We start from the raw sequence: 25,980 nt of genomic DNA, 5'->3' as shown, positions 1-25,980 counted from the left end.
TAGACTTTTTAGCAAATAAATCACTGAATTCTACAGCATTTCTTCAGTCAGTTCAACAAGATGGAACTTATTTTCTTTGACTCACTTAAAATTTTTCATCTTTGATTTCTTTGGTCTTTAATTTCCAAAACCAAGGGACTTAATTTTTGATACATAATTTCTTCCTGGGAGTTTATAAGGGTATTTTTGTTTAAATTTGAAACATCTTCATGTGATAATGTTCTGTTATTGGATGTACTTTTATATCTGACATTTGTACTCACTGCACAGCCTCTGGTGAGCTGTATTGTACAATGAGTCTTTCAGAGACATGCAATAGTTCAAGATGTCAATTTTTGGTAGTCAGAACCTTGGAGTTAGTTAATATTCTGGCCTGACCCAATTCAGAGTCTTCTGGGTACAAAAGTTTAGTTGCCCATTGAGGTTACAGGAGGATACACAAAGAAAGAGTGGTTAGTATGTGGTGTAGTCATTTCTTAAAGCTGGGGTAGGAACATTCTAATAAGCTATTTTTTTCTTCCTCCAGATGGATTTGCCATACCCATTGCTAACAGAGGCTTAAATCTCAAGCTGAAGAGGTAAGGTGGGGAAAGCAGCAATATCTCAAATGCTGCTCTTTCAGAGAAAAGTATGCATATGTGGATTCATATCCTTCATGCTTCCATGGCTTCATCTTTCCATGATGGATTTCCACTGGAATAATAGAATGATACTCTAGACCACTATTACTCATCTGCCCTCCCACAAACAGACCACTCATCTTGACTTCTCTCACTTACTCTGCCCCTTTGAAGAGGAAGTATGAAATACCTTACTGGTGAGTTTGGGAGAAGGAAAACTTCTGGGTTCTCTCTTCTTTGCATCTGGTCCTTAGAATCTGTCATGTGGTAAGCTTATTGGAGCAGTGCTGATCCCAAGGAGATCTGTAGTTATATAGCTCTGCATGCAACTGGGGGGTAGTATCCCTGATACTTTGCAGTTAAGTTTTAGGAAGCCAACTGTGGCCCCCAACTAAGGCAGTCCTTCACTATACAGTTCTGTCAATAATAAGACTGATATTTTTTCCTCTGTGAACTTAAGTGAGGTTGAACTTAACAAGGAAAATATTACCACGAGGTGAGTTACTTCTCTACAAAGGGAAAACAGGTTGCAAGAGTCAAGTTTTACTGAAACTATCCATTCTGGTTTTTTGGGTATCTACTAGGTGCATTATTCTCAAACAAATCATTGTAAGAAATGTTTTTTACATTATAACTTGGTACACATACTGAAAACAACAATTTTCATTAACATATTTTCTTATTCTATTTCTAATAGAATACATTATTTTCTAATCTATTCACGTTTTTAAAATGATGGTCATGACCCACTAACTAAATTTCCTGACCTAGTAATAAATCACAAACCACAGTGTGACAAAATGCTAGACTAGAGCCTAAAATATTCATGTGCTAGTATAGACTTTGAAAACAATTCTATATAAAGATGCTATAGAAAATAAAATATTTTTATTTTCTCCTCACATTTGTAGTGATTCAGTTTGCCCTCCAAAAGAGCAAGCATTATCTGAAACTCAGATGTGAGGCTCCTTAGGGAAAGATGACAGTCCCGAACTCAGTATTTAATTCACCTGTTGGGTTCATGGATTAACCAGAGCAGTATAATTTACACTTGGTTACACGACAGATGCTGCATATGAGTTGGAGGACAGCATCTCTCTTCAACTGGATTGTGTGCTTCTTAAGGGCAGAGACTAATATCTTTTATTTCTTTTGTATCCTTCATCCACATTTAATGTGTGGCAGACATGGTCCTTGCCTTCAAGAATATACAGTCTAGTTGAAGGGAGGCACCAAACTGCAATTAGTAAGAAATCCTTGCCATGTGACCAAGAGCCAATTATCTTTACAGACTCACAACTAAAGTTATGAGTACTGTGGAAGCAGTCAAAATCAAGCAGGATTAGTCGGTGACAGTTTTTGGAATAGGTAAATTCTGAATTGACTTTTAATAGATTGACAGATGACTGGGGGGCCTCTGGAGAGACTTTACTTTCTGGGTTCCAGCTCATCACCTGTTTAAGAAAAGCAATTTCTATGTGAAGGACTCAGGCAATTGTTCCCCTACATGTGTGCTTTGAATCTATTATAATTCCATGCCAGAGAGAACCAGATCTGAAGCTCATTTGACATACTGGCACAGCATCACTAATCTCCATGGATCAAAGAGAAAATAAAGAGTGGTTTGTGATTTGCAGAGCTGATCTAGAGAGAGCAGTGGCATAGGATGGCCTTTGGCAAAATATTTAAGCAATCAGTTAGTCTGGGGCGGAGAAAAGGAACAAAAAACCAAAGGTATTATTTCCCAAACTAATCTGATTCTGAGAATCATAAGGCTGAGGAATGATAGTTCATATTCTGAGGTCTCTTTATATTCTGAGATCTAGATAACGGTTAGATCTGGGAAAAGCCCCAAATTTGGGAATCACTGGCCAAAGAGTAAATAAGACCAATAAGTATATCTCAACAATTGTTTTCAATGAAAATAACAGCTTTTTAATAAGCACTTACAATGTGCTGGATACTGCATCTATGTCATGTCATTTAATCCTCATAAAAGCTCTATGAAATAATTACCTCCATTTCATAGACACAAATGAAGTTTGGAGGCTCCTCCATTTACACAGTGGAAGAAGCCAGATCTGTCCTATTTCAAACCATGTGTTCCTCATCACCAAGTCTACCACCTCCAAAAATGTATAGTTATCTGCAGTTGAGCCTCAAGTTTTGGACCTCAGATTCTGTTCTAATAGGCCCAATATGGAATTCCAGTTTCACAATTAACCAGTGTGTGGTTGTTGGATCATAGTAAAAGGCAGTTTTCTCATCTGTAACACAAGGATATTACTGGCATCTACTTCTACTAGGACTGGAGGAACAATTGCTTAAAACATTAAGGGAAAAAAAAAAGATTCCCTTATTAGAAGTGTAGTGCCTTTGCCAGGCATCAGGAAATGTGAATTTAGTATATCTGGAAATAAGGTCACATTTTAAAATCTTTTCTCAAAAATTTGAAAGACTTTACAAAGTTTATCTTTCCCAAGGTGCACCTCCCCCATCTTTCTCCCATGAGAAGTTGCCATTTTCTCTGGAGAATACAAGACATTTACCCACAAAAACAAATGTTGCCTCGGTTCATCTTTTCAAAACATTTTAAAAGCGTACTAAATTACCCTTCCTCTAACCATATGCCAGAAGATTTTCTCTCACCCTCCCAACTAAAAGTAATGTATCTTAAATCCTAACAGATTCACAGGCTTAAATCCTATGACTAATATTGGGCAGACTCACCCAAGATTTATTAGAGATCAATGTGACCAATGAGTTTGGCAGGAGTAGTTGTCCTCCTTTCTTCTAATGCTGTAAAAATAACATTGTTGCCATTATTACATCATTTCAGTGTCTCCAATTTGTTCATCAGTCTGACCACTGCTAAATGTTTTTATAAAAAAAAAAAAATTAAAAACCCCACTTCTTTCTGCTCTCAAAAGGTTAGCTGACATCTAAGTGCTGGAAAGTTACCAAAACACAAATCTTTGTCTCCTTTCTCACCTCCCACTGCCCAGCTGATTGAACAAGTAATGGTCAAAATATTTGAGGAGCTTGGTGCAGCCTGTAGGAACATAAAGCTTCTCCTGCTGATTAATTCTTACTATTTCAAATCAGCAACGCAATACTTGTCCCAAGTGCTAAAGCTGCCAGTAATGGTCTTACTTTTGTCTTAAAGACACCACTTCTGAAGCTTAATGACAGCACTAATCCCGATTTATTCCTGTAAATGTTAGACCTGGAAGGAAAGGTCAAAATGGTCGGTGGGATTCCCTTATGGTGAGCTCTAAAACAAAAACAAGAGAAAATATGGCCAGACGAGGCAAATGTGGAATGGCCTTAATCTTGTCCTCATTTACCCAGACAGTCTGCTTACAGCTCATCTGTCTCCCAGGATCACGGTGAGCCCTCCTGGGTGGCTGTGGCCTCAGTCCTTGAAATATTTCCTTCATTCTTTCCCATTGGAGCCAAGTGTCTCCTAAAAAAAGTTGAACTGCTCATGTCCCTAAGACCTTAAGACTACCTCCCCCCTGAAACCATGCCGACCAGAAAAGTCCCCGCCTGACTGAAGTCCCTTCTTTCACAAAGTTTTCACAAAAGTTCTCTCTCTCCTTAGTCTTTTACGTTCAAAACATTTTTGGCATACTTGACCTGCCTTTAATTAGTGCAGACACTTGGAAGACTAAGTGTTCTGGCCTTATAAGGAAAACAAGCAAGAAATGTTTCAGGCCCAAAGATCTGACACTCTAAAACCTAGCAGCTTATCCCCATCCTCTCTCAGCTATTGAGGTTAGAGGGTGGAAGCAACGCTAAGTTTATAAACTATTTGGAAGCAACCCCTATTAGGATTAGCGCTCTACCTTATGTGAACAGGAGTTATCAGGCTCTGACACTAGGAACTGAAGCTGATCCAGCTCTCAGTGTCTGAGCAGTGCAAGAAGTACCTTTAAATCCCAGCACTACTTATAATCTTGTTTGCTCTTGCTATGTTGTCTCCATCGGCCCACTGACCTCGATGCCCACCAGTAGCCTCAGTATTGGATGTTCTTCTTCGGGATTTCATGCTTCCCCTACACAATCAACGCCCTCCCTCTCTCATAGATATCACCAGGGAAGAAAATGGACTCTGTGTGTTCTCTCCAGAGTACCCACTGCTTTCCTACAGCCTCATTATGCTCAGAGATCTCCAAAGTGGCCTGGGCATGTGCAGACAGTTCCCTCTGAAGCAAGAGTTGTATCACTGTGATCAGCAGTCACCATTTCAAGAATATTTTAATAATCCAGAAAATCTAAAATGATCCTGGCCTCCTTTCTACCTCATTGTTTACATGAGATCTCCCCACCTCTCTCCTATGATTTAATATGAAGAAGACAAAAAGCCGCAGATATTATTCTCTTTTCCAAAGGTTAAAAATGAATGTTTCAAAGACAATACTCCAGTACTAAAGACCACCCGGTAATTAACGTTTCCTTTAGGTCTAATCTCTTTTAGCAATCCACTTGGCCGACCTCATTCCCTAACTTCCGTGACACACAGGTATTAACAAGGACTGGCTGGAACTTACTCACCTTCCTTCCTCCTGCAGTTATTGACCTAGCACCCTCCTCACCAATAAAGCAGATAATTTGATCATTTCTATCACTCCACCCCTTAAACTTACTTGCTTTTGAATCATCATTTGCAAAAGTTTTATGGCATTTAACATTTACCCTCTTCTTTTTCTAGAGAAGAGAAGGTTCCATTTTCCTTAGTTATCTCTTCGGCAGCTAATTGTGGCAATTAGAGTACAAGAAGCTTCATTTAACCTTCTTATACAACATCCACTCTCTGTGTGTGTGTGTGTGTGTGTGTATGTGTATATATACATATACATACATATATATATTTCTTCTCCAATTCATTTCTCTTTCTGCCTTATAAAATTCAGCATATCTTTCAATGCATTCCCTGAGGAACACACCATAGAGATACCGAAAATGGAAACATTCTACATAATTCATCACAAATCCACATGGTCCCATTTGTGCTTTCCATGACTTCCCAATAGGCAAGCCAAGGGGTCCTTTATTCATACAATATATTCTGTTTCTCCTTGACATGATTTCTGGGTGATCTAGATACAACAGAAACTCTTGCTCCTGCTTATGAAGGATCTGGATGAAAGCTATACTGTGTGTGTGTGTGTGTGTGTGTGTGTGTGTGTGTGTGTGAGTGAGTGTTTCTCCACATGAGTGCATACATGGATGCCTGATCAGCATTTTAGGCAAGGAAAACCCACTGGAAAGAAAGGACAAAAAAGAACGGGTCTGGGAGAAACTAAGATGGCGGCTAGGAGAGACAGGGCAAAAAAACACCTCCATGAAAAATACTAGATAGAGGCCAGAAAGTGACCCAGAACACTAGTTCCAGCGATGCACCAGCTGGACAAGGTCTGCTAAATCCACAGGGACTGTGTACTTGGTGAAACCGGGGGTCTGCGTTCTGAAACGAGTGAGTAAGTCGGCTGAATATCTGGTAGCCATGCTGCGGTGGGGGGAAACTGAGGGTTGGCATTTGGAAGTGGACTAGCTCTTTTTTAAAAAAACCCAAAAGAAGCTGCAGATATGGCAGCGAGAACCACACAGTGAAGCGCAGCAGGAAGAGGCAGTGTGAATACATTAATATCTGACATGGAAGATAGCTTTTCACATACCCACTGCTAGTTGTCTCAGAGTGAGGAGGGCAGAGGAGAGCCAAAAGGGGAAAAAAACCATGCCCCTTGTAGCCATCTTCCTGGCAGGCTGGGAACCCTCCTGCCCGGCGCTGGAGCCACAGCCCAGAGCCGCGCCAAGGGACCCAGTGTGACAGGAAGTGTTTCTGGCAATACCGCACACATGCCACAATATCAGACGTGGACAATAGCCTTTCGTGCACCCACAGCTAATTGTCCCGGAGCTGGAAAGGTGGAGCTGTGTGTAAAGGGGGAAATTAACACGCCCCATGCAGCCATCTTTACAGCAGGCTGGGAATGCCCCTGCATGGCCCAGAAGCCCAGAGCTTCCCTTGAGGGATGGCGCACACTTGTGACATAGCACAGCCTTCCCTCAGCAAAGGCCCTAGAAGGGCACGGCTGGGAAGAGGAACCCACTCGGAAAACTCAGGGACCCTATGCCAATACCAAGGACTTGTGGATCAGTGGCAGAGACAATCTGTGGCGAGACTGAAATGAAGGTTTAGACTCTTGCAACAGCCTTAAATTTCCTGGAACACCTGGGAGGTTTGATTATTAAAGCTGCCCTGCTTCCCTGACCACTCAGACACAAGCCCCACTTTCAGGTCAGACAGCACCAACAACACACCCAAACTTGGTGCACCAATTGGACCCCACAAGAACCAGACCCCCACACACTACAAAGACAAAGTTAGGGAGAACTGACTTGAGGGGAATACATGACTCGAGAACACCATCTGCTAGTTAGTTAGAGAAAGTGTACACCACCAAGCTGTAGAGCTGACAAATTAGAGACCGGAGTCTGAATAATCCTTCATATCCTAAAAGAACCGTACCAAGTAAAGCAAATGCCAAGAGGCCAAAAACAACAGAATATTTTAAAGCATATGAAAAAACCAGATGATATGGATAACCCAAACCCAAACATCCAAATCAAAAGATCAGAGGAGACACAGTACTTGGAGGAATTAATCAAAGAACTAAAAACAAACAACGAGAGCATGGCACAGGATATAAAGGACATGAAGAAGACCCTAGAAGAGCATAAAGAAGAAATTGCAAGAGTAAATAAAAAAACAGATGATCTTATGGAAAAAAAAGAAACTGTTGACCAAATTAAAAAGATTCTGGATGCTCACAGTACAAGACTAGAGGAAGCTGAACAATGACTCAGAGACCTCGAGAACCACAGAACAGAAAATGAAAGAACAAAAGAAAGAATGGGGAAAAAAAATCAAAAAATTCAAAATGGACTTCAGGGATATGATAGATAAAATAAAACATCCAAATATAAGACTCATTGGTGTCCCAGAAGGGGAAGAGAAGGGTAAAGGTCTGGAAAGTGTATTCAAAGAAATGGTTAGGGAAAACTTCCCAAACCTTCTACACAATATAAATACAAAAAGCATAAATGGCCAGTGAACTCCAAATAGAATAAAGCCAAATAAACCCACTCCAAGACATATTCTGATCAGACTGCCAAATACTGAAGAGAAGGAGCAAGTTCTGAAAGCAGCAAGAGAAAAGCAATTCACCACATACAAAGGAAACAACATAAGACTAAGTAGTGACTACTCAGTGGCCAGCATGGAGGCGAGAAGGCAGTGGCATGACATATTTAAAATTCTGAGAGAGAAAAATTTCCAACCAAGAATACTTTATCCAGCAAAACTCTCCTTCAAATTTGAGGGAGAGCTTAAATTTTTCACAGACAAACAAATGCTGAGAGATTTAGCTAATAAAAGACCTGCCCTACTTCAGATACCAAAGGGAGCCCTACCAACAGAGAAACAAAGAAAGGAGAGAGAAATAGAGAAATTTAACAGACATATATAGAACATTACATCCCAAATCACCAGGATACATATTCTTCTCTAGTGATCACGGAACTTTCTCCAGAATAGACCATGGGCTGGGACATACAACAAGCCTCAATAAATTTAAAAAAATTTTGAAATTATTCAAAGCACGTTCTCTGACCACAGTGGAATACAAATAGAAGTCAATAATCATCAGAGACTTAGAAAATTCACAAACACCTAGAAGTTAAAAATGAGGGGGAGAGGACTTGGGCAAGATGGTGGCATAGAGAGGAGTGGAAGCTAAGTAGTCCCCCTGGAACAACTACAAAAAACCAGAAACAACTAGTAAATAATCCAGAATAACTGCAGGGGGACAAACGAGACCATCCATTCATCATACACCAACCTGAATTGGGAGGAATGCCCGAGAACACAGTATAAAATCTGTAAGTAAAACCTGCGGAACCAGGTCGGGAGACCCCCTCCCTCATAGCCCGAGCTGCGGAGCCTCATGGTGCCAGAGAGAAGCTCCCTCCCAGCAAGGGAATACAGCTCAGCTGAGCTCCAACTGGGGTTTTAAGTAGCGAGTGTGAACTGCTCACTACAGGTACGCAGCCCCAAAAAACAGACAGAGGCTTTGGGTGACGACTGATCTGGGAGAGCCGGAGGGTTGCCTTGGACTGGGTCTGAAGGGGACTATCTGTTTCTTTTTCGGCTCAGTGGAGAAAGCCCCAGTCATTTTCAGTTTCCAGGGCTGTGACTCTGGGAAGGGTGGAGACACCACAAGCAGAGAGAGAGACCATTGAAATGCTAATGACCTCCACCTGAGGGGTCTGTCTTCTCTAGGAGGAAAGGGGTGGGGCCCTTTCCATTCAGAACCAGACCCCAGAGCCTGGGGGAACATGGCCATACCTCCTCACACCAGTCAAGAATTATAGGCTGACAGGCGCCACCTGCTGGGTAGAAAAGCACAGTGACCTGAGGCATCAAAGGGTGGAGCAATTTTCTAAGACACACCTGCAGGGAAACCAGATACTGAATATTTCTTCCCTCTGGGACCTGAGCCTGTTCTGGTCTGGGAAAACCTGATTTGGATAACCAAGGAAACCATGCCTAGACAACAGAAAATTACAACCTACACTAAGAAAAACAAAGTTATGGCCCAGTCAAAGGAACAAAGGTACACTTCAACTGAGATGCAGGAATTTAAACAACTAATGCTAAATCAATTCAAAAAGTTTAGAGAAGATATTGCAAAAGAGATAGAGGCTGTAAAGGAAGCACTGGACATGTATACAGCAGAAATCAAAAGTTCAAAAAACCTACCAGTAGAATCTATGGAAATGAAAGGCACAACACAAGAAATGAAAGACACAATGGAAACATACAACAGCAGATCTCAAGAGGCAGAAGAAAACACTCAGGAACTGGAGAAAAAAACACCTGAAAGCCTACATGCAAAGTTGCAGATGGAAAAAAGAATGAAAAAATATGAGCAACGTCTCCGGGAACTCAAGGATGAAACAAAGTACAATAATGTACGTATCATTGGTGTCCCAGAAGGAGAAGAGAAGGGAAAGGGGGCAGAAGCAATAATAGAGGAAATAATCAATGACAATTTCCCATCTCTTATGAAAGACATAAAATTACAGATCCAAGAAGCGCAGCGTACTCCAAACAGAAGAGATATGAATAGGCCTACGCCAAGACACTTAATAATCAGATTATCAAATGTCAAAGACAAAGAGAGAATCCTGAAAGCAGCAAGAGAAAAACAATCCATTACATACAAAGGAAGCTTCATAAGACTATGTGCGGATCTCTCAGCAGAAACCATGCAGGCAAGAAGGAAGTGGTGTGATATATTTAAGATACTGAAAGAGAAAAACCACCAACCAAGAATCCTCTATCCAGCAAAGCTGTCCTTCAAATATGAGTGAGAGCTCAAAATATTTTCTGACAAACAGACAATGAGAGACTTTGTGAACAAGACACCTGCCCTACAGGAAATACTAAAGGGAGCACTACAGGGTGATAGAAGACAGGAGTGTGTGGTTTGGAACACAATTTTGGGAGATGGTAGCACAACAATGTAAGTACACTGAACAAAGGTAACTATGAATACGGTTGAGAGAGAAAGATGGGGAGCATGTGAGACACCACAAGAAAGGAGGAAACATAACGACTGGGACTGTGTAACTTGGTGAAATCTAGAGTATTCAACAATTGTGATAAAATGTACAAATATGTTCTTTTATGAGGGAGAGCAAGTAAATGTCAACCTTGCAAGGTGTTAAAAATGGGGAGGCATTGGGGGAGGGATGCAATCAGCATAAACTAGAGACTGTAACTAATAGAATCATTCTATTATGCTTTCTTTAATGTAACAAAGGTGATATACCAAGGTGAATCCAGATAAGAGGGGGGATAGGGGAGGCATGTTAGACACTTGACATTGGTGGTATTGTCTGATTCTTTATTCTACTTTGATTTAAGGTTATTTTTCCTTTTGCTGCTTCCTAGCTGTCATTTTTTTTGTTGTTGTTTCCTCTTTCTTTTGCCTCTCTACCTTCTTTGACTCTCCCTCCTGCCTTGTGGAAGAAATGTAGATGCTCTTGCTTAGTATGAGCAGAATGTTCAATTAGTATGAACTTAAATGTTTGGAAATGAACAGGGGTGTTGGTAGCAAGATGTGAGAATAACTAACAGCGCCGAATGGTGTGTGAATGAGGTGGAAAGGGGAAGCTCAGAGTCATATATGTCACCAGAAGGAAAGTTGGAGGTCAAAAGATGGAAATGTATAAAACTGAATCCTATGGTGGGCAATGTCCATGATCAACTGTACAAATACTAGAAATTGCTTCCATGAACCAGAACAAATGTATGACAATACAATTAGAAGTTAATAATAGAGGGGCATATAGGGAAGAACTATATACCTATTGCAAACTATATACTACAGTTAGTAGTATTTCAACATTTTTTCATAAACAGTAACAAACGTACTATATCAATACTAGGAGTCAACAATTGAGGGGGGTTGGTTAGGGATAGGGGAGGTTTAGAGTTTCCTTTTCTTTTTTTCTTTTTTCATCTTTCACTTTATTTCTTGTCTGGAGTAATGAAAAGTTTCTAAAAATTGAACAAAAATTAAGTGTGATGGATGCACAGCTGTATGAGGGTACCCAGGGGCAAGTGATTGTACACTTTGGATCTTTGGATAATTGTATGGTATCTGAACAATCTCAATAGAAATGAAAAAAAAAAAAAAATGAGTGGGAGATGAAACCATTCCTGGATAAACAAAAGCTGAGGGACTTCATCATCAGTAGATCAGTCCTATAAGAAATGCTAAAGGGAACTGTGCAGGCTGAAAGGAAGAGACACTAAACAATTGACTGAAACCACATGAAGAAATAAAGATTTCCAGTAAAGATCACATGGTAAATATAAACACCAATACTACTGTATTTTTTATTTGTAACTCCACTATTTACATCCTACAGGATCTAAAATACATAAAGTATAATGATACATCTGTGGTTTTGGATTCAAAGTAAAATATGTAATTTTTGACAAGAACTACATAAAGGTGGGGGAATGGAGGAGTACAGGAACATAGTTTATGTGTCCTATTCAAGTTAAGTTGGTATCAAAGAAAACAAGATTGTTATAGACTTAAGAGGTTAAATTTAAGTCCCACAGTAAACACAAGGAAAGTTATCAGAGAAAATGATCATATAGATGAAAAGTGGAGTATGGGTTACGAGAAGTGGGAGAAGGGGCAATGGGGAGTTAATAAGAAATGAGTGTAGGGTTTCTGTTTGGGGTGAAGGGAAATTTCTAGTAATGGATGGTGGGAAGGTGATGGCATTGCAACATTGTGAATGTGATTAATCCCACTAAATGGAATGCTTGGGAAGGGTTGGAATGGGAAGACTTATGCTGCATATATGTTTCCACAATTGAAAAAAAAAGACAGTCTAAATAGATAATGACAATTAAATGCCACAGATGATCCTGGATGAGATCTAAGAATAGGGGAGAAAAGGCTCAAAAGGACACAATTGGGACATAAGAAAAAAATGAAATATAGAATGTAAGCTTTATATCAATGTTAAATTTCTTGAACTTCGTAACTACACTTAACATGACTACATAAATGAATATTCTTGTCTATAGGAAATGTATATGTGAATTATATTATTTGTTCAAGGATGTGTGCAACTTGCTCTCATATGTTCAGAAGACAGAGCAATAGATGATGGATGATAGACAGGGAGCGTGGGAAAGAAATGGTAAAGTGACAAAATATTAAAGTTGGTAGATCAGGGTATCAGTGGAGGGGGGTTGGGGTATGCTGGAGTTCTGTGTATGGGGTTTGTATTATTTCTGCAACTGTTACTGTAAGTTTGAATTTATTTCAAAATAAAAACTAAAAAAAAAAAAAGAATGGGTCTGGAGGCTTGGCATCTGGGAATCTTGAGACAGAGGAAAAGAAGGGATGTAAGCAAGACTTACAGACTGGTCTCTTTGCCTTCAGTCATTTTCCTCCTTCAGGTCTCCTCCACACTGTAGCTGCCAGAAAATAGAAATCTGATCATGATAATCCCCTGCTTAAAAGTCTTTAATGGATCTCTGCTAACCCACGAGATAAAGTCCAGACTCCTTCGCATGGTATATAAAGCCCTTCATTATCCGGTTCTGGCTTCGTGGCCAGCCTTATCTCCCTCCACTCCCCCTGAAGCTAGAGCCATGCAGCTTTTCTATGTTCCCAGAACATGCAAGGAGTACAAGGTGCTTATTTTAAATTTAAGATGACTCTGATGAGAGGATTTCGCTGGCCCCAGGAAGCATCCAAGACGTTCTGCCTCTGAGTGTTTTGCTCCTCTTAACAAACCCCAAGTACTTAAACATGAGCAAAGCACCTTGGCTTTGGAAAAGATCACATGACAGAATTATATTGATGTAGGGTGCTGTTTAAAACCACGGCTGTTCAATTTTACTTACTAAAACTGCTTGGTCCCATTTAATACTCCCTAAAAGTGTGAAATGCACTTGGATTTAGTAGGGTATCATTTATTATTAGTTTGTTGTGTTCTCCTCAGCTCCCATTAAAATAAATCACCTAAACATTCTACCGCTTCAAACCTTACTCTGATTGTGTTCCAATATATGCTTGGAAAATTCTCCTCAGCAAGTCATTTAGACTGTCAAGAACATTAGACAATGTGGTAAAAGATTGCATTTATTTTTGAAGTACTCTGGTGAATGCAACTATCTAAAACACAGACCTGGACTCAGGAGAAGGGGATCTAGAACTGAAGGGCTCAGTTCTGTCCCATCTCCCTCTAACTCTGGCTGCCTGGGACTGAGCAAGTCCCTAAACTTTCAATGGAGAAGTTGCCACCCGTTTTATATACCACACAGCAAGTCCCAATCCACTGCAATCTCGTTTTTTTGTCAATTTCTTTAATGGTGATGCTACCATTTGGCACTTCAGATTGCCAGACTCAACGGTCATTTTTCACTCTTCATCCGGCTGGATTCCTTTACACCACTTAAGATGATGAATCATTCTCTCCTTGAAACTCTGCCTTTACTTAGCTTCTTATTCTCCTTAAGCACTTGGCAGTTCCTTCTATTTCATCTTCATGGGATCCTCTCTTCTTTGGGCCCTTTAAACATTAGTGTTCCCCAAGGCTGAGTTCTGAGCCCACTGCTCATCTCACATCAGTTTTTTGAGTCATCCACTCCTGTAATTTCAACTTTCATCCAAACTCTTATGGCTCTGAAATCTTCTTTTCCAGCCTGGATCATTCTGTCGGGCTTTAGACCTTTATCCACATTCCTGCTGGTCGACTCACCCTGGGTTTCCCACCCACAACTCTACCTCAACACGTCTAGAATGGTTTCCTACTCTTCCCTTCAAATAGATGCTTGCTATGATAATTTCCGACTAAATTCATAGTGCTGCCCATCTAGTTCCCCAAGGTGGGAATCTGTAAGTTATTCTTGATTCTTCCTTCTTCCTAATATCCCACTTTCAAACATGTATAAAATCTTGCCAGTTTTGCCTCCACATATTTCAAATCTGTCTTTTCTGTTTATCTCCTTTTTAATGACCAGGTTTTGATGTGTGTCCTCATGATTCTGACCTAAATTAATTACCTGATAACTGGTATCCCTGCTGGTAGTCTCTCTCAAATTCTGGAACCAGGGTCTCCAGAGCACATACCTACCTAAAATTCTTCAATAGGATAAAACTCAAGTGCCTTCACATTTCCTATGGGGCCTTCCCTGATCTGAGCTATGACTACTCCTTCTTTCACACCATGTTCAAGAACACCAAAAGCTTCCTGGCCCAGATTATGGCGTTTCTTACCTGTGTACTTCTGCAATCCATTTCCCTTTTAATTTATTTTGTCTGACTGATACAGAGTTAATGTTTGCCAAATGTTCGACTTCCTCCTTTGCCCTTGCATGTCAGTCAGGAAATGTGACTAGCTGTGGCCAATAAATCTGGAGTGGAGCTAAGACACGTCATTTCTACACTAAGGCAATTAAGAGTCAAGCTACCTTTCCCATGTCTCTCTCTCTCTGTCATGCAAAAGAACTCAGAAATGTCAGAGTTACAGTTTGGAAGCAGCCGTGATCCCCGAGTCACTACTGGAGTTAAGGGCACCATGGAATATGCCTAATCTACTTTGGTCTGTGATGTAATTAAGAAATAAACCTTTGTTGCACTAAGGACATGAGATTTTTGCATTTAGTTGGTATTGCTGTATTGTTTATCCCATGGAGGCTGACAGATTTTGTCTTCAAGATTACATTCAGAAATCACTAATTCAGAAAACCTTTCTTTCTTACCCAGACTGAATTACAGGTATCTTCCCAATGATCCCCAAATTGTGTTTTTAATTCTATCACGTATTTGCCTTCAGTGTCAAAACTATCTGTTGATGTGTCTACTCCATCTTCCTTAGCAATAGATTGTCATCTCCTTCAGGCAAAAATTATGTCTTGTGTGATTGTATAACAATGTAGCTTACAAGAGGTGACAGTGTGATTGTGAAAACATTGTGGATCACACTCCCTTTTTCCAGTGTATGGATGGATGAGTAGAAAAATGGGGACAAAAACTAAATGAAAAACAGGGTGGGAGGGGGGATTATTTGGGTGTTCTTTTTTACTTTTATTTTTTATTCTTATTTTTACTTTTTCTGGTATAAGGAAAATGTTCAAAAAATAGATTGGGGAGATGAATGCACAACTATATGATGGTACGGTGAACAGTTGATTGTATACCACAGATGATTGTATGTGAATATATCTCAATAAAACTGAATTTTTTTAAAAAAGTTATGTCTTGTGGATCATCTGGGTTTGTTGTGCAGACTAGTGAGTTAATGTATGAATATCTGGAATTGTACCTACAGAGTAAGTGCTCAATAAATCAGTAACAAAATCATTATTATCATCATCTCCCCAGCAGTGATCATGATGTCTAGCATATAGCAGATTCTCGATAAAAGCAAGAATGAAACAGACTTCTGATTTAGTTCTTGCCTATATAAGACGGAATGAATGTTTCCTTTGTTTCATAGGGTTATTGTAAGGAACAGCAATTACTGTAATATGTAAGCTATTTGTATTCCAATTTATGCAGGCAGAAGTGATATTTCATTCTCCCTCATTTAACGCATTCTATTAAGGAAGAGTTGGCCTCAGTCTATAGCCATAACTACTCATAATATATTAAGTGTTGGGAGTTTGAAGTAAAGGAGATTTAATACTGATGTAAAGATGTCTGAAACTCAGCTATGAACATTTCTCCCACTTTTAACTGTTTAATAAATTCAGAGGGATAGAGATATGCATATACAGGTAGATAAATTAAATCTAGGTATAAATTATATATACACATGTATGATTGTAAAATCTAGAGCATAACAATGGAAGAAAATAGAAGCAAATATGACATTGTTTTATATCTTTATAATGGCACCCAGTGGCCTTAAAGAACTCATTGTTTCAAAGCAGCATACCCAAGTGTTCCTATACATTTCGTGTTCACAATACCTGAACTTGCTTATTTACTTTCCTCATTAAATTAGGATGACATTCTTTACGTAATCACATGTTCAATTATCCCTCCCCCAACTAGACTGTATATTCTACGCAAGGTGGCCTAAGCCTGTTTTCCTCCTTCCCATTCTTCTTGTGTCTAGCCCATGCCTAGACATAGCAGGGACCTTCATCAGGTGTTCTGTGGCTGCTCTAGTTTGCTAATGCTGCGGGAATGCAAAATACCAGAAATGGATTGGCTTTTATAAAAGGGGGTTTATTTGGTTACATAGTTACAGTCTTAAGGCCATAAAGTGTCCAAGGTAACACATCAGCAATCAGGTACCTTCATTGGAGGATGGCCAATGGTGTCCGGAAAACCTCTGTTAGCTGGGGAGGCACGTGGCTGGCATCTGCTCCAAAGTTCTGGTTTCAAAATGGCTTTCTCCCAGGTCGTTCCTCTCTAGGCTGCAGTTCCTCAAAAATGTTGCTCTTCAGGTGTTTGTCCCCTCTTAGCTTCTCCAGAGCAAGAGTCTGCTTTCAAAGGCCATCTTCAAACTATCGCTCATCTACAGCTTCTCTCTCAGCTTCTGTGCATTCTTCAAAGTGTCCCTCTTGGCTGTAGCAAGCTTGCTCCTTCTGTCTGAGCTTCTTTAGTGCTCCAGTAATTTAATTCAGACCCACCCTGAATGGGTGGGGTCACACCTCCTTGGAAACTATCCAATCAGAGTCATCACTCACAGTTGGGTGGGTCACATCTCCATGGAAACACTCAAAGAATTACAACCTAATCAACACTGATATGTCCATCCACACAAGAGTACATCAAAGATAATGGTGTTTTGGGGGACCTAATACATCGAACTGACACAGTGGCAGACACTTTAATCTTTCTGACCACCACTGCCTCCTTCTTTATCACCAGGAAAACCCCATTTTTTCACCTTTCTTTTTGTCAGGTATTCAAAGAAGGAATTTCTATCCCTAAGAGATGGGTTTTAATTAGTCTACGACAGTCATGTTAGTATTATTCTCCCCCACCTCACCATTTCTTGGCAATTGACTTAGCAATGGGCATGTGATACTTTGAAGCAGGAGAATTCCACCACAGATTTCCTAGTAAAGGTTTTCCTTCCTGACCGAGAGATGGGCAAGGATAAACTGCCATTCTCCTGAATCTTAATGTGCCCAGCACTGTATCAGGGGGAGAGAAAACCTGCTGAAGAGAGTGGAACAGGAAGATGGAAAGGATACAGGATCTTGATGTAATTATATTTACTCAATTAACCAACCAAGAAATTCTCCACCTCTAGACTTACTATAGGAAACAATAAACTCTGTCTTTTGAGCCACTTTCATGTATGTATTATATCTGTAGCTGAAAGCATCCTAATGAAGACTTTTTAATGAAGGATGAATGGGTGGTTAGAGAATCCTGACTTTAGAGAAGCAATATTTGAAAAACATTCATCAGCAACATGCTTTTCCTCAGCTCCAAATCCCATCCTTCGATCAAGTTAGAAAACCAAAAGGTTATATATGGAGTCCCATCAGTTTAGCCACCAAATCTTGACTTCATTAATTTTCATTTTATTATGGCTTTTTTTAAATAAAAGGTAATTTTTGTTAATTGAAAATGCATCTATAGGCTGATAACATCAAGTTATACAGAGAGCACTGAATCCACTGTTAGATTCCACCTGACATATTTCTTTTAATACACAGTGCTAGGAAAACTGTTTCCCCTAAGGTGCTTTTCCTTCTTTTAAATAAAAAGAAGAAAACCTTAGAGACAAACTGGAGGTAGAAACACAGCAATTATTTTGGCTTTTTTGGTTGGCAGATTTGTGTTCCCCCTTTCCAATTCTATTTTTATTTTACTATTTTATTATATTTTATTATAAAATACCTTAAATAAACACTCAGTTGAACAGGTGATATGAATGAAAATTTTCATACTTACAGTAATTTTCTAGGGGCTAGTAATGTTATTTTACATGGCCACATAACTAAAGCAAAGATAATGAGACAAAGTATATATTGTTTATAGAACTGTGGTAGAAAGCTGCCTTTTTAAATCCCTCAATAAACTTTTCTGTTGTCCAGAATTCCAAAAATTCCCTTTTTAATTGCAAAAATAATATTTACTGAAAAAATTTTTAAAATAGCAAATATAGAATATCAAAACATTTAAAAGAAAAATCACATTTATGCTATACCAGGTAATATCATTTTGCGTCTATCATTCTAGTTTTGTCTATGCATATAAAATGTGTACACATTTGTTAATAAATAAAATCATGCAGACTTACATGCTTCCACTTAAGAAGCAGAAAAAGTAATGATTAACAAAAATGAAAAGAAAAAGTCTTAATTGGACCATCTAGAGATAAAAATGAAAGAATGAATACTTGGTATGGCAGTGACATCGCAACAAGTAACTTCTTTGTATGAACTGATTAAATCTTATAGGAAAATATTCTTTTTTTCAAAGAAATAGGCTGTGGAACTATAAATAAATATCTTTCTAACATTACAAGCCTACCATAGGCATTTTCTCTCATTACAATGAAGTCCTCTACTTAGACTATATTACCCTGCTTTCTAAAAAACTTAAGTAAAGATGATAAGAAGATCAACTCTGATTCAAAGCACTCTTCAGTCTGAAGAATCTGTTACTGGAAATTAATCATCAAACCAGGCATATTCGATAAATCTGGAAGGTACATTCACCATGAGAGGCAGGTACAGAGGAGTTCTTTTGTAAACTATAGTTATAGCTGGTGCTCAGTGAGTAGAATAAATATTTGGTTTTATGCCCCATTACTCCTACATAGTGATCCCTCCACATCCTTTACTGCCTCTGAGAACCTTTCCAGAAGAATTTTCAAATATGGGTCTTGGACAAGCCAGGAACACTGAAAGTAATCTCCAGAAATCCTAACCCTTGCTAAATTTGTATGTGTGTGTGTGTGTGTGTGTTAGTGTTACCAGGAGAAGCCACAGATGAAATGCTGGAGGAATTTTATTAGAACTCCATTTGCTCAAAGCTGACAATTTATTTCTCTTGGGAAAAAAAGAGGAGAAGAAAGAATATTCTACTACGAAGATGTCACAGCTCATTACCCTATTCTGCCACAGGTAATCCCTTGCTTTAATCATTTCTTGCATTGCCAGATTAGAGAAAAACAAAATCAAATGGCTGTAAAACTCTTAAGTCCCAGAATTTAAGAGAGAGTTGAGCAAATATTATGCTCAGACCAAGTAGTATCTTCCTCTGAATCTAGAATACTAACAGTAATTTCACCTAGAAATTAGTTATGTAACACCTTAGAACTCGAGGGCTCTTATAGGATTGTAGTATTTACCTTCTGACTGTGTTTTTTTAGACAAAGTGGCAGCAGATATTTCAAGACAAAGTTTACAGAGAAGCAGAAGGAGAGGTGGAAAAGGAGAAAGAGAGGTAGGGTCTAATGTTATAACTATGTACATTTTGTGCAGAACTCTGTCCTAGACTGAATTTTAAGAAATGTTTCTGCCTTAAGAAGCATGGTTTTCAGTTGTTCCAAAGTAGATGTTGAGGTTTGGAAGGTCCCAATAAATGACAGCCCTCTGTCTGTCCAACTTCTGAATCCAAGGACAGTGTGTGTGGTTGGGCAGGTTTTGAACTTCACAATCTATGAGAAGCTATTCACACTCACACAGACTAGAACTGCTACCTCTCTTCAGGCAGGCAAATTGCAAAAAGGATGGATATGAGGCATACCTCGCTATTCCTTCCAGGTGCAGGAGCCAGAGAAGTCCCCTCATCCTGGGAAGAAGTAAACGAAGTGGGTGGAGAGAGTCCTGGAGTGTTCCATTAATGAAACCTCCCCACAGAGAAACAGGAAGCCAAGGATAGAGGAAGGTCTTCCCTCATCCCTCTGAAAATTTTGAAGACTGTTATATCTTAAAAATAATAGGGGGAGTTAAAGGTAAAAGGGAAAACATCAACTGATGTAAAAGAATTCTCTATTCTGTCAATAAACAACTAACTATTTCAAGGAAGTGATCAGAACTTTTTCTGCAGCCACTTCCCTAAGCAAATGGGGGAGATTTGTTCTTAATATTATTGTTGGTACTCACATCTGAGAAAGAATGGTGACTCCAAGAGGAATGAAATATAGTAATAGGCTCCCTTTTTATGGTGAAAGCTATGAAATTTATCAGGAACCACAGGCCCAACTTTGATGCTCAGTCATAACAATTCCATTGGCCCACCTGTCTAGTACTTTCCTCTTCCTGAATAATCACAATTTAAAATCTGATCCATTTAAATAAACAGTTTCTACGTCTATAATAGCATTAAAGGATAAAGGCTGAAAGCTGTTTTTTTGTTGTTGTGTGGCTTTGTTTTGTTTTCGTTTTTTTACCAACTTTACAGAATGAATTTGTTGTGGTCTGATACAAAAATTATGCTATGTGTAATGAAACTTCTTCTGTGGGGTGCAGCACTGGAGGAATTTTCAAAGGCCAAGGCAGTCATTCTCAGAACACCACGCAGCTGCCTCAGCCACAGGCACAGGGGTGGTTTCAAGCGTTATTTCCTAAGCAAAATCTCCAAGGGCAGACACTGAATTGTAGCAACTAATGTGAAATGGAGCCACTTCTCACATAGGCAACTCGAGAGAGTGGGCTCCAGGGTGAAAGAGCAGGGATTGATTTATTTAATTAGGTTCATGAGACTCTGGTCATAGATTTGTTTTTCTCTCTTTTGGGTTTTTTTTCCGGCAGTCTAAAGTCATTTTTATAAAAAGGGTAAAAAAAAGTGTGAATTAATTTACAATTTTTATACTGTCCAAAGGGATCCAGCTTTAGGCAAGGTGGGGTGGTAGATGAGACACATTTTTTGCGAAAGCTTCAAACCCTTTAAGTACCAGTAGACTTGTTCCCTCCTTCATTCTAAGGATATAGACTTTTGCTTTATGTATTGTTCTTCCCTAGGCCAAAAACTACCAGGCCACCTCACCCAGAGCTGAAGTCAAAGAACTGACCTCTTTCTGTAGCACTGAATTCATTCATTCATTCATTCATTTGCTCCATGAGTCAGACACACCTTGGTTCATTTTCTCACTCTGCTACTTAAAAACAGTGTGATCTTGGGTGGGTTTCTTGGCTTATCTAGGTACAATGATTTTCCAACTTATTGGGCAGTTGTGAGGATTCCTTGAGATAGTCCATGTAAAGTACTGACAAAAATTTACTTGAAACCCAGTGAGCATCACTCAATTCAGATGTATTTTTGTGTTCATAAATATCAAACACACTACTAAACCTTGTTGATTCAAAGATTATTACGAAGTTGTCCCTCCTCCAAGTACAGCAGACAGGAATGTGGCTAATCATAATATTATGTGAAGAAGTTTAAGGGAACAATTAGATCATTAGCCCTGGGTCTGCCAGTCTGTCTGGTTCACTGTTTTATTTCCAGAATTTAGAACAGTGATCGGCCGGTACTATGCAGAAAATACTCAACAAACACATTTGGAACAAATGCATTAATGAATCAATGCCAGCCTTTTTTTTTTTTTTTTTTTTCATTTTTATTGAGATTGTTCAGATACCATACAATTATCCAAAGATCCAAAGTGTACAATCACTTGCCCCTGGGTACCCTCATACAGCTGTGCATCCATCACACTTAATTTTTGTTCAATTTTTAGAAACTTTTCATTACTACAGACAAGAAATAAAGTGAAAGATGAAAAAAGAAAAAAAGAAAAGGAAACTCTAAACCTCCCCTATCCCTAACCAACCCCCCTCAATTGCTGACTCCTAGTATTGATATAGTACATTTGTTACTGTTAATGAAAAAATGTTGAAATACTACTAACTGTAGTATAGTTTGTAATAGGTATATAGTTCTTCCCTATATGCCCCTCTATTATTAACTTCTAATTGTATTGTCATACATTTGTTCTGGTTCATGAAGTGATTTCTAGTATTTGTACAGTTGATCATGGACATTGCCCACCATAGGATTCAGTTTTATACATTTCCATCTTTTGACCTCCAACTTTCCTTCTGGTGACATATATGACTCCGAGCTTCCCCTTTCCAACTCATTCACACACCATTCGGCGCTGTTAGTTATTCTCAGATCTTGCTACCAACACCCCTGTTCATTTCCAAACATTTAAGTTCATCCTAATTGAACATTCTGTTCATACTAAGCAAGAGCATCTACATTTCTTCCACAAGGCAGGAGGGAGAGTCAAAGAAGGTAGAGAGGCAAAAGAAAGAGGAAACAAAAAAATGACAGCTAGGAAGCAGCAAAAGGAAAAATAACCTTAAATCAAAGTAGAATAAAGAATCAGACAATACCACCAATGTCAAGTGTCTAACATACCTCCCCTATCCCCCCCTCTTTTCTGCATTCACCTTGGTATATCACCTTTGTTACATTAAAGGAAGCACAATACAATGATTCTATTAGTTACAGTCTCTAGTTTATGCTGATTGCATCCCTCCCCCAATGCCTCCTCATTTTTAACACCTTGCAAGGTTGACATTTGCTTGCTCTCCCTCATAAAAGAACATATTTGTACATTTTATCACAATTGTTGAATACTCTAGATTTCACCAAGTTACACAGTCCCAGTCATTATCTTTCCTCCTTTCTTGTGGTGTCTCACATGCTCCCCATCTTCCTCTCTCAACCGTATTCATAGTTACCTTTGTTCAGTGTACTTACATTGTTGTGCTACCATCTCCCAAAATTGTGTTCCAAACTACACACTCCTGTCTTCTATCACCCTGTAGTGCTCCCTTTAGTATTTCCTGTAGGGCAGGTGTCTTGTTCACAAAGTCTCTCATTGTCTGTTTGTCAGAAAATATTTTGAGCTCTCCCTCATGTTTGAAGGACAGCTTTGCTGGATACAGGATTCTTGGTTGGTGGTTTTTCTCTTTCAATATCTTAAATATATCACACCACTTCCTTCTTGCCTCCATGGTTTCTGCTGAGAGATCCACACATAGTCTTATTAAGCTTCCTTTGTATGTAATGGATTGCTATTCTCTTGCTGCTTTCAGGATTCTCCCTTTGTCTTTGACATTTGATAATCTGATTATTAAGTGTCTTGGCGTAGGCCTATTCATATCTCTTCTGTTTGGAGTACGCTGCGCTTCTTGGATCTGTAATTTTATGTCTTTCATAAGAGATGGGAAATTTTCATTAATTATTTCCTCTATTATTGCTTCTGCCCCCTTTCCCTTCTCTTCTCCTTCTGGGACACCAATGATACGTACATTATTGTACTTTGTTTCATCCTTGAGTTCCCGGAGACGTTGCTCATATTTTTTCATTCTTTTCTCCATCTGCTCCTTTGCGTGTAGGCTTTCAGGTATTTTGTTCTCCAGTTCCTGAGTGTTTTCTTCTGCCTCTTGAGATCTGCTGTTGTATGTTTCCATTGTGTCTTTCATCTCTTGTGTTGTGCCTTTCATTTCCATAGTTTCTACTAGTAGGTTTTTTGAACTTTTGATTTCTGCTGTATACATGTCCAGTGCTTCCTTTACAGCCTCTATCTCTTTTGCAATATCTTCTCTAAACTTTTTGAATTGATTTAGCATTAGTTGTTTAAATTCCTGCATCTCAGTTGAAGTGTACCTTTGTTCCTTTGAGTGGGCCATAACTTTGTTTTTCTTAGTGTAGGTTGTAATTTTCTGTTGTCTAGGCATGGTTTCCTTGGTTATCCAAATCAGGTTTTCCCAGACCAGAAGAGACTCAGGTCCCAGAGGGAAGAAATATTCAGTATCTGGTTTCCCTGTGGGTGTGTCTTAGAAAATTGCTCCACCCTTTGATGCCTTGGGTCACTGTGCTTTTCTGCCCAGCAGGTGACGCCTGTTAGCCTATAATCCTTGACTGGTGTGAGGAGGTATGGCCATGTTCCCCCAGGCTCTGGGGTCTGGTTCTGAATGGAAAGGGCCCCACCCCTTTCCTCCTAGAGAAGACAGACCCCTCAGGTGGAGGTCATTAGCATTTCAATGGTCTCTCTCTCTGCTTGTGGTGTCTCCACCCTTCCCAGAGTCACAGCCCTGGAAACTGAAAATGACTGGGGCTTTCTCCACTGAGCCGAAAAAGAAACAGATAGTCCCCTTCAGACCCAGTCCAAGGCAACCCTCCGGCTCTCCCAGGTCTGTCGTCACCCAAAGCCTCTGTCTGTTTTTTGGGGCTGCGTACCTGTAGTGAGCAGTTCGCACTCACTACTTAAAACCCCAGTTGGAGCTCAGCTGAGCCGTATTCGCTTGCTGGGAGAGAGCTTCTCTGTGGCACCACGAGGCTCTGCAGCTCGGGCTATGGGGGAGGGGGTCTCCCGACCTGGTTCCGCAGGTTTTACTTACAGATTTTATGCTGTGTTCTCAGGCATTCCTCCCAATTCAGGTTGTTGTATGATGAATGGATGGTCTCGTTTGTCCCCCCGCAGTTATTCTGGATTATTTACTAGTTGTTTCTGGTTTTTTGTAGTTGTTCCAGGGGGACTACTTAGCTTCCACTCCTCTCTATGCCGCCATCTTGCCCCAGAATCCAATGCCAGCCTTTTTGAATGAATGAATGTTGTAGAGATGTATACAGAACTAGGGAAATACCAAAAAAGGATCGATTAATTCTTCAGGTGAATGAGGGTAAGGCATAGATTTTTGTTTGTCAAGAGGGAGTAGAAAGAGAAACATCTTTCTGTTTGTTTGCTGAGGATGTGGGCTGGGGAGGAGCGTGATATCTGAGTAGTCCTTTAAACCTGAGTAGAAATTTCCAGACTGTGAAAAATAGAGAAGGATATTTGAGATTGAAAATATAACAGGATCAAAAGTTCAAAGGCAGGAACCCAAATGGCATTTTAAGGGTTAGACAAATGGCCATGGGGGGAAAGTTGGGAAAAGGGAAAAAGAGGCAGCAGAGGCTGATGCGAAACATACCAGGAAGTGCCACTGTGACATTCCAACGCCTTTGGACTTTATCCTGTAAGAATGAGGATCCAATGACAGTTTCTAAGGAAGCAGGAGATGTGATCAAATCAGGCCTATCTTAGGTTCTGACAGTGCTTCTGTGTATAAAAGTTTCTGACTTCACTGTAAGCTTTGCCCCCCCCACACACAAATTCCATACCATAAATGAAAAGGCTGTCATTTATGCTGCCTGTGTAAACCCAGCCCCAGGCATTTGTACATAGGGTGTTTTTTCCATTTTATCTTGTAACATCTAATGCCATCAGCTTTGAAGTAAATATCCTTTCCCTCAAGTTGCTTGGTATGCTTGATTCTGTGGTTACCTGATAAAGTATCCAATGTTGTAAAGTTTTAGAGCTTATTTCTTAACAGTATAAATAAATCAAAGAGAAGCACAATCATAGTTTCAGATTGGAGTTCATCAAGGAAAGGTTTCTCCAAGAGTCAAGGTTTACGTACGGAATATAATGCAGTGAATCCATTTTATACATGTTATTAAATGGAAGAAAAAAAATATGTATCTGAGAAGAAAATCCAATTTAAAGACTTCAGATATCTGATATCCCCTTAAAATAATGCTGGCTACAATACACTCTCTCACTGAAGAAATATTTATTTGCCTCATGAATCTTGGACCCATGAGGAAAAAAAATGGCAGTTGCAGAAAAAGTGAATTGACTAAAAAAGTTGAAAGTTAAGAGTGTTTTATGCAGAGATCCTTGAAAAGAGAATACAAAGAACAAAGTCAGATGTACTGTTTTTCAGACTAATTGCTCAAGTTTGAAAATAGGAGTACAAAACTGTACTTCA

At 39.4% G+C, this 25,980-nt stretch overlaps 1 long non-coding RNA gene across 1 annotated transcript; it reads left to right on the top strand.

Annotated features, from left to right (window-relative positions):
- Nucleotides 1-545: 545 nt before the first annotated feature.
- Nucleotides 546-20,090, top strand: LOC119509251. The gene is made up of 4 exons (XR_005211661.1): nt 546-578; nt 19,174-19,329; nt 19,578-19,651; nt 19,972-20,090. It is a non-coding gene; the product is annotated as an uncharacterized LOC119509251 (long non-coding RNA).
- The last annotated feature ends 5,890 nt before the right edge of the window (nt 20,091-25,980 follow it).

Source organism: Choloepus didactylus, chromosome 14, assembly GCF_015220235.1.
Source record: "Choloepus didactylus isolate mChoDid1 chromosome 14, mChoDid1.pri, whole genome shotgun sequence".
NCBI classification, from domain to species: Eukaryota; Metazoa; Chordata; class Mammalia; order Pilosa; family Megalonychidae; genus Choloepus; species Choloepus didactylus.
Note: the sequence above shows the minus strand (reverse complement) of the source record. Positions and strands in the feature narration are given on the sequence as shown.